General features: G+C 37.7%; 1 long non-coding RNA gene across 1 annotated transcript; it reads right to left on the bottom strand.

The window, feature by feature from the left end:
- Positions 1 to 6,918: 6,918 nt before the first annotated feature.
- LOC145547739 (uncharacterized) lies at positions 6,919 to 9,267 on the bottom strand. Its single transcript, XR_014084042.1, has 3 exons — positions 8,816 to 9,267; positions 8,033 to 8,128; positions 6,919 to 7,372 (listed from the first exon to the last, which is right to left on the bottom strand). It is a non-coding gene; the product is annotated as an uncharacterized LOC145547739 (long non-coding RNA).
- Between the last annotated feature and the right edge of the window lie 24 nt (positions 9,268 to 9,291).

The following is a 9,291-nucleotide window of genomic DNA, read 5'->3' as shown; positions in this document are numbered from 1 at the left end:
CCTTCACTATAAGCAGTACAAGACATTATAAATGGGAACATAACTGGTTTGATTTCAACCAGTGCTTCAGTTAAAATCAAACCCAGTCAGACAGCTTGACCAGTACTACCTCACCAGACCCAAGCTCCATCAAACAATCCTGAAGTTCCAGACCCTCTGGATGAATCAACGTGTGGAGCAATTGGTTTTCACCAGGCAGAGCTGTTCTGTCAGCTTCTGATATAAGTACAACAATTTTTGTTGAAGCAACAGTGAAAGTCACAAATAAACATTTTTGAAAGGCCTCCCAGAAAAGCAATTACAGGCTACACCACTACGTTGAAGACTGGTTAAAAATCCCAAACATTTTTCATTCAGATGATTCCCTTGTCAAGCTAAGATTTTTAGAAAAAGCAAAAGAGTGTAAAAAAAAAAAAAGCTATGAATGACTACACCAAAACACCCAAATTATTAAAAAGGTCTCCACATGCCCTATTTAAACGTTTGGAGCGCTTCAGTAATTTTTTACAATGCAAAACATCATCAAAACTTCTTGTCATCAATACAATAGCCCAGCAGTGGAAAGCAGATCTGCATTTGTAGCCCACATTATAAATGAATACCTGCTGTGATGAGGTGCAACATCGCCTGGAAGACCTCACGGAAACCAGACAGCCCTCTGATCATAAAACAGATGGGATGTCCCTTGCCTCCCTCTCTCCAGCTCACATACTTACACACTGCTCTGGAGGAATAGCTTTAATCCCTTAAAGACCGTGAACTCATGATTTCCTTCCCCACAAGCTGACCGCAGCCGGACCTTCGTCTCCCGGCTAATTATAAACATATGCGTGGCTCAGGCCCGGTGCTAGATAAAATATGATCTGTTCCTAATCATCCTAGCAATCTCTACTGACTAGGGGAAGACCAAATGTTCTTTTGTGTTGCTGGACACAGTAAGGAATGTTGGAAAATGTGTGGCCTACTTCATACAACAACATGTGGGTATGAAGTGTTTATTGTTCAGACTAAAATGAAGGATGTTGTTAAACTTGAATTAGCTTGTGCTGTTATGCTAACAATACAATTTTGTAAAGGTAGTAACCCCTAGAGGTCTCACTTTACAACATCCAATAAGAAAGTCAAAGTTAGCACGCTTACAATTGCTACTCAAGAGACTTCAAGATGTTGTCACATTGTTAATTCGGACAATGTTCCAGTCACTCAATCACTCCATTGCCAGTTCGCCAAAGGAAACTCTACCAATCCCTTCAGAGTGAAGGGGATCCAGTGATGAAAACTAATTCAGAGATGCACTTGAGCTAAAGGCAATCAAAATCTGTGGACGTTGGATGGATTCTAAGCTTTTCTCCTTACTGGTAGTTTCATTTAATGTCTTTAAATGTTGTTTAAGCAGTTTTTTGTTTCTTTATTTCACCAATATTTTGCTCCAAAGTCTGAGGTGATGGTGTGTAAAAACAACTGGTCCCCTGTTCTGATATTAACATACAGCCCACTGATGTTTCTTTCTCTGTTATTTCCCTTTATTCCAGGGAACCTTATCATCCCTCTCCTCAGTAGGACTGCAGGGCCCCTCTTGCTGTCCAAATTGAGATGGAGAAGAAGAAGCTTATGATCTTACCCTGAGGAGTTTACCCCACAGCAAGGCGATATGTTAAAAGACATCACACTCCTTTGACTTCTTCATGTAGCAACAGCCCCATCTAAAGCCAGGTACCAATGAATGGAGGAGGAATTCTCAACTTACTAATTGGGGCGCATCAGTCTCATATCAAAAGTAGTTCTTAAGCCTTTGGTGCAGTAAGGGCTTGTTATCTGGCAGAGCTTTCATACTCGCCGATATTTTTATGATGACCCAGTCTTCAGGCAATAGATGATGGGATTCTTGAACTTATACATACTCACTTCAGTTCAATCATCTAAAGAAATCCAGAGAACAGTGGGCTCATCAAACATTTACTGGGATATGCCTACCTTTTTAGGTGGACTCTGCCTGTAGAAATCATATCAATTCATTTATAGAACAAATTGGCTAATGCATCTTTTGTTGAAAAATCCAACGTGTTTGTTTTATTATAGGTACAATTCTGGTTTGTTACTCTCCACACAATTGCTTGCCAATAGCAGGGTCCAAACTCTCATACCCAGGCACGTGCAGAGGGGGGGGGGGTGGGGGTGCTTGAGCACCTGCCCTTTTTGCTCCTTGCCCCCAAGTGCCCTTTTGGTCAATTTTTATTTTTTTTTATTTTGTATTATTATTTTCTAAGCCCTCTTGTGACACATAACATGTACTAAAATTATTATTATTTTTTTTTTATTTTTTATTTTTTTATACAACATAATAAGCCCTCTGGTCACCTTGTTACCTTTGACCTTTTGCCCGTGACGCATGACGCAGTTGCCTCTGGTGCAGTGAGATAAGGCGGCTAACTGAAGCTCAATGTAGTGAACGTTCCAGATTACAGTTTTTGGTGAAAAAAAACGTTTTTGGGGAATAAAGTGGAGTAGACTTGCTACTTGTCAGATGACGGAAAACATTGAAGTATCGTTTCTGCTTCAGCACAGAGTAGCGGTATAAGCAGAGAGGTAATGAAATACAACAGACACTGACAGGCCTCTGCGTCTGCCTTTCTCTGAAGAACTACTGAGCGGGAGGAGACAGCCAGGTGAGGAGAAACTGTTCTTATCTATCGATTCACTATTTTTATTATACAGATCATACAACTTTTATCATACAACTGTTGTTGTGCTATAAGCTAGCTGCTAGCTAACGATTTTGCTAGCAAAACAAGATAACTAAAAGCTTCTTCCCTGTACCGTTAATGATAGCGGTCATTCTTCAGTATTTATTATGCAATAGGGGCACATCGCCCGTCCAAAACCGATCATCTCCATAATGGATATATGTCCGATCTTCTAATTTCCTTTGCTGCATAATGTACATTTAATTTATTCTGACGTTAGGTAAATATATCTTGAAGGAAAATAACACTTAAATAAAAGTCCAACAAGGATATTCATTTAGAATTAAAAATAACTCAACCTGAATTACAATGATATATATAATGAATGTAATAAAAGTGTCATTAATGAAGGGGAAAAAAACTCAACCCAGACTTTAAGTAAGTTTAGGGTCTGGTTCACAGAGTATGAAGTTAAATTTGTTTTCCCAATTATTCAATGGGGGGAAAAAAACTAACCTCAGTTAAGTAAAATAAAATTATAATCAAAACTTTTGGAATTGTAATGATTTCTTTTTTAAAAACCAAGTCGTTTTGTTTAAAAAAAATTTTAACTTAAATAACAAATTTTTGTCTTGTGAACATAAAATGTTATTTGCCAAACATAAACATTTATTTGCACACATCAGAAATCTTTTGTTGTGATTTTGGGTCCTGCCCACGACGTCATGTGAGAATCACAAGCAAAACTTTGAGTCACAAACAAAACCTTAGAATATTAAGAAAAAATTTCTGACAAGCACAAATAAGTTTGTTTTGCAAAAACAATTCACTTCATGAGACGAATGTGATTTAAATATTTAAAAAAGTTTTTTAAGCAAAACTCAGTAGGCCTTTCTCATGGTGACATACATCAACAATTCAATGTTTGCTTTTGTTTTTTTTATTTTTTTCTGCAGTTCCACATTAAAGTTTGATGCAGCTCTGCTTTTCTGAATGGACCATCTTCATCTCCATTGCAAGTGCAGCAAACAGGCAGCTCTTTTTTAGATTACAGTACACTAAAAGGTTGCATTGTGCCCTTGTTTATATTTTTAATAGTGTAATTCTGTAAAGACAAAATATGTCTGGTGGTCTTGCTCTGATTTATATATCTTGCTAAATTGCAGGTTTGAATATTGCAATACTTTCCTATAACAAAATAGACCTGCAGAAAGAAATTACTAATAAAATATCTTACATAGGCATAGTTGTATGCTCTATGTAGAGATTCTCCTTAGCTTTTATTGTATATCTCACAATTTTGTAATTTATCATTGTTTATTAAACTTTGAAAGCTGAGAGGCTTTGTTAATATTCTGCCCTAAAATATGGTTGGATGTGCCCTTTTTTATTTTTTTTGAGCACCTGCCCCTTTAGTGGTCTCTGCACGGCCCTGCTCATACCGATATCTAAGGTTTAGCTTTGGCTGATAGGAACTGCCTAAAATATTTTAGCTCTTTTTTAAATTCAGTACTGAATTACAAATTTATTTGATAACTGCACCAGTGCCAGTGCAGTTCACTTAACTTCACCAGCTTGGTCAAACATGTAAAAACAACACAAAACTGGCAATTTGTTCAGTCAGTGTACAAGAGTATAACAGCCAGTGCAAAATAAATAATAAAGGAACTGAATCTGACAAAAACAATAGGTTGACTACCTTGGTCAAACATGTAAAAATAAAAGGCAACACACCTTCATTCCATTAGTTCAGAAAATGCAATTACAAATGCTAAATACAATGTAAAATAAAGTATAAAGCATGAGCACAACACATAGAATTAGACTGAATAGATTTGTTATTACGGATCGGACACATCATCACCAATATCTCATCTAGAATTGTTTTCAGCATCTGGACTGCTACAGATATTTATATTAATATAGGTGTATCAACGGTTTTTACCAGATTAATGTGAAACCGGATGAACATCAGAAACAAAACGTTTGGAGAGGTAACCCAGAACTTCTGGCAATGAAATCTGTGTATAGATTGAATTATGTCTGGATGTGGACCCTTTTTAGATATTTAATATATAGACAATGCATAATGCATATATAAGCAGCTAATAAACAGTTCAATGCTTAAAGTATATTATTTTCAGACTATCACGCTTTAAATGGTCACAAGCCATTGAGCCAGCTATTTCTACACCAAGCTCACATGGGGGAGGCTTTCATAGGCCAGCAGGAGGGAATAGCTTAAACAGGTGACAGGCCATTATAGGGTCATCACAGAGACAATAAGAACATACACACACTCACACACCCACGCACACACACTCAGCCGTGTTTTCGGATCTCGTGGGGTTACATTGACTTCCATTTATTTTCTACAGCCTTACCCTAACCCTACCCATCACATACTTAACCCTTACCCCACAAACAGAATTTCCCCTCATGGGGACCAGGATTGTGCCCTGCGACAGACTGGCGACCTGTCCAGGGTGACCCCGCCTCTCGCCCAGCTAACGTTAGTGGGGGACAAAGGTCCCCCCACTAAGGGACCTTTGTCCCACTAAGGGACAAAGGTGTAAAAGAAAATGGATGGATGGATGGGACCAGGATTGGGTCCCACAAGAAACAGTGGTCCCCACAACCCCACAATATAGACAGAAATATGTCCCCACAAGGATGTAAAAATCTGGTTCACACACATCTTTCTCCACAGTATCTGACACATGAATGGAAACTGCATGTTAGAGCTTAAACCCAGCTCCTTCTTGCATCTATCATTGCATATCATTGTATTTTAATTGGTCTGCCATTCTTCCATTTAACAGAGCCACTTAACACACTGGACTGATGTTCCAAACATCTTCCAGGTCAGTGAGGAATAGTTTAAATAAGTTTAAATAAAAGACCCAGGGTAACTTCAGGTTTTGATCCCAGGTCAGGTTTGCATTGCAGCTCCTCTGCAGCGTCCTCCAGGCCTCCAGCCCACTGCCTTGTCAGAATATGGAGAGCTTATTTACGTTCTCCATCCTGCGCTGCAGAGGAGAAACAGCACACACGATTCTAGCTGTCTCTGTCCCTGTCCTCATTAGTGCAAAGCTGGTCTGTTTTAAATGCGCACGCACACACACACGCACACACACACACACACACACACACACACACACACACAGCCTTGTTTATATGCCCTACTGGGGACTAAAGACAAGACCATGCTTTCTGGGAACCTCCCTTTCTGAAAGTAGCACAGCTCTGCAAAAAATCAAGTAGCATGCTAGAGGGGCAGTGAACAAACATATCACTTTAAATTTGCAATAAGACTAACTAGAGTTCCAAACATGATAAGAAGGTGACTCTTGGGGACTTGTCAGGTTTTTAGTAATGGGTGGGGACATAAATACACACTAATTAGTTTTTATTACATTCTTAGTACCTGTAGCACAGTTTCCGGTTCAAAGTGCTTTGACAGCCACTATGACTCAATGCACAATGAAATCTACACTTTGGTACAAAAGAAAATTGAGTAGCCACTCAAGATATGTCAAATTCTAGTATTGAGCAGCATATTACGCTTTGTTAAATGTATTCTTTTAAAGACATTACATAAAGGGATTAAAATGATGCATACATTTCTGCAAAAAAACCTTTTCCTAGCAAATTATATCATAATTTTGTGTTCTTCTGATTGACTGTAAATCTCTCATCCAGGAACAACCTGTAATTACGAGAAGATGGGCCACAGGCAGTAATCTTGATTGATTAATTTACTCTACAAGTCTGTTGTTGAGAGTGTCATCTCTTCTGTCATCATCTGTTTAAATAGCATCTGAGCCAGGGACCTGAAAAGGCTTAACAGCCTGATAAAGAAGGCTGGTTCTGTTCCGGGGACTACTGTTGAAATCCTCTGGAGATGGTTGTTCAAAAAAGGATTCTTTGAAGGTTTTTGTTCTGTCTGCTCACTTTCACTCATGTAATGAGTTTTGTCGAATAAACCTATTGACTGATTGATTGTAATACAAACATTACAGACAACCCCGATCATCCTCTTTCATATGTTTGAACACTGAGGCATCTTCAGATCCATTAGAATACCGAATAATATAGACAATCCTCCCTGCCCACAGCCATAAGCATCTACAACAACTCAGATATGATGTACTTTTCACGCATCTGAAAATAGATGAAAGGTATTTTTTTATCTTCCTTCTATGTACTAAATGATTGAGTAAGGCGTAAAAAGTATGCTGAAGAATAAACATTTATTGCTTAACCAAGCTCTTTACAGGATGCTTTGTTTTCCCGTAAATATTTAAACCAACAAATGAACTTAAAAAGTACAAACTGAAATTACTGTCAGTAAAAAAGGTACTGCAACAAAGCCAAAACTAAAAGATATACTACTTTCTGTATTTAAAAAAAACAGCAAACTGAAATGTCTATGACATGACTAACTAAAAGCACTTAAAAGCAGCATGAAATTAAATGTTTTTAAACTTTGTTTTAAGAGCCGTTTTTAACGAAAAACTTAACAGCCAGCCAATTTCTGTTTCTGAGTGCAACAGGCTCCCGTTTTAAACACTTATCACAGTCTGCTTTTCCTGGAACTCTACAGGTGGTGATGAATGCCATCAAGTGCTTTTTGACTGCAAGGACCTCTCCCTCATTCCAAGTCCTCCTCTTGCATGGTTGGCAACCTTTAAAACCAAAGTTAATAACAAGTTTAAAACAATGAAATGAAGTTACCAAAGCAATATCATAATTGAAGGGTTTTCTGAAATTGTAAAATACACTCATGCCTGATTAGACCCTTCCTGCAAAATACAGTTAAATACAGGACCTAAACCAATTAATAACTGTACCTTTCTCACCATGAAAAGCTATTTTTCTCAATTATACCAAAAATATATATTTGTAAACATCTAAGGTAATTGTTACTAACCCTAACCCTACCCACAAGACAATGAAGTCCTGATGTTACTATAAATTAGGGCTGACTTTTAATTCTGAAGTCAGTGACGTAATATTTGAAAATGTAATGTACTTTAAAATAAACCTGAATATTGTAAGCAAGAGGCTTGCCAACATTGGGACAAATAGAAAAAAAACATCTAAATAACATAAAAAACATTGACTAGTCAAAAGGAATGTTGTATCACAGCTGTGTGATTCTACTAAAAAGCCGTTTCTGCTTCAGATATACAGTAATCCTTCATCAAGTAAGCAAGTTAAGATCACAGTTTATAGATCATTTTAAGGAAATATTAAATTTCTTAGAAAGGTAACCATACTAACAAAATCTCAGACATCTCCAGTTGGGCTAGTAGCCCACCAATGAAAAGTTGAAAAATTAATACCTTTGTCTTGGAGGACTTTGACTTTGGTGGAGCTTCATCTGCTGAGCCAGCATGCTCAACCTCAACACCTTCAGTCACAGTTGGTTCTTTGTCAACCTTAGGAAAAGAATAGAGAAGTCTTTTAATACTGCAACAAGACTGGCCATCTTTTGTTCAAATCCACTGACCACCTCAACAACAATATAGAACAAACCAAAAACAATTCAGCTGCAGATCAGCATAGTACATTGTCAATGAATCACAGCAGTAATGTTCGATTAAAAACCTATTTCTGGTTTGGTTTAGCAGTCAATCTTCATCATAAAGTCTCAAACTTCAGTATCACTTAAACTGTTTCAAACATTAATCTAAGAAGACGTCACTGGATAGGACTGTAAACATGTTTCCGTCGTATTCCCTGATTTGAAACATACATCATGTCTTAAGCCAGCTGTCAACCATGCTACTGAGGGCAGACAAGATCTATAGTTACACAAAAAAGGGATTACATTTTGACCAAAATAAACCTCAAACGGGGTCCTCACTTTTACTGTAAACCAGAAATGTGTGTATGGCCCCAAACAACCATTCACTAAAGACTTCAGCTGCTATAGTTCCCACAATGACATCAGACCAGACTAGTGTGTGTTGCAAGAACTGCTAAAAAAAGCCTGTTAAGTTCATAGTTTATGGAGCATTTGAAGGAAATATTACATTTCTTTGAAAGGTAACTGTACTGACAAATCTCCCAAACATCTCCAGTGGGGCTAGAAGCCCAGTGAAAAGAAGTTCAGAAATTATTACCTTTCTCTTAGAGGACTTTGACTTTGTTGGAGCTTGATCTGCTGAGCCAGCATGCTCAAACTCAACACACTCAGTCACAATTGGTTCTTTGTCAACCTTAGGAAAAGAAAAAAATAGTGTTTTAATACTGCAACAAGACTGGCCACCTTTTGTTCAAATCCACTGACCACCTCAACAACAATATAGAACAAACCAAACGAAATTCAGCTGAAGATCAGCATGGTACATTGTAAAGGAATAACAGCAGTAATGTTAGAATAAAAACCTATTTCTGGTTCGGTTTAGCAGTCATCCTTCATCGTAAAGTCTCAAATTTCCGTATCTCTAAAACCGTTTCAAACGTTAATCTAAGAAGACGTCACTGTATTGGACTGTAAACATGATTCCGTCGTATTCCCTGATTTGAAACATAAATCGTGTCTTAAGCCAGCTGTCAACCATGCTACTGAGGGCAGACTAGATCTATAGTTACACAA

Source organism: Poecilia reticulata, chromosome 16 (assembly GCF_904066995.2).
Source record: "Poecilia reticulata chromosome 16, P_reticulata-male-v2, whole genome shotgun sequence".
NCBI lineage: Eukaryota > Metazoa > Chordata > Actinopteri > Cyprinodontiformes > Poeciliidae > Poecilia > Poecilia reticulata.
The sequence above is the reverse complement of the archived record's forward strand: the minus strand, read 5'-3'. Positions and strand labels throughout refer to the sequence as shown.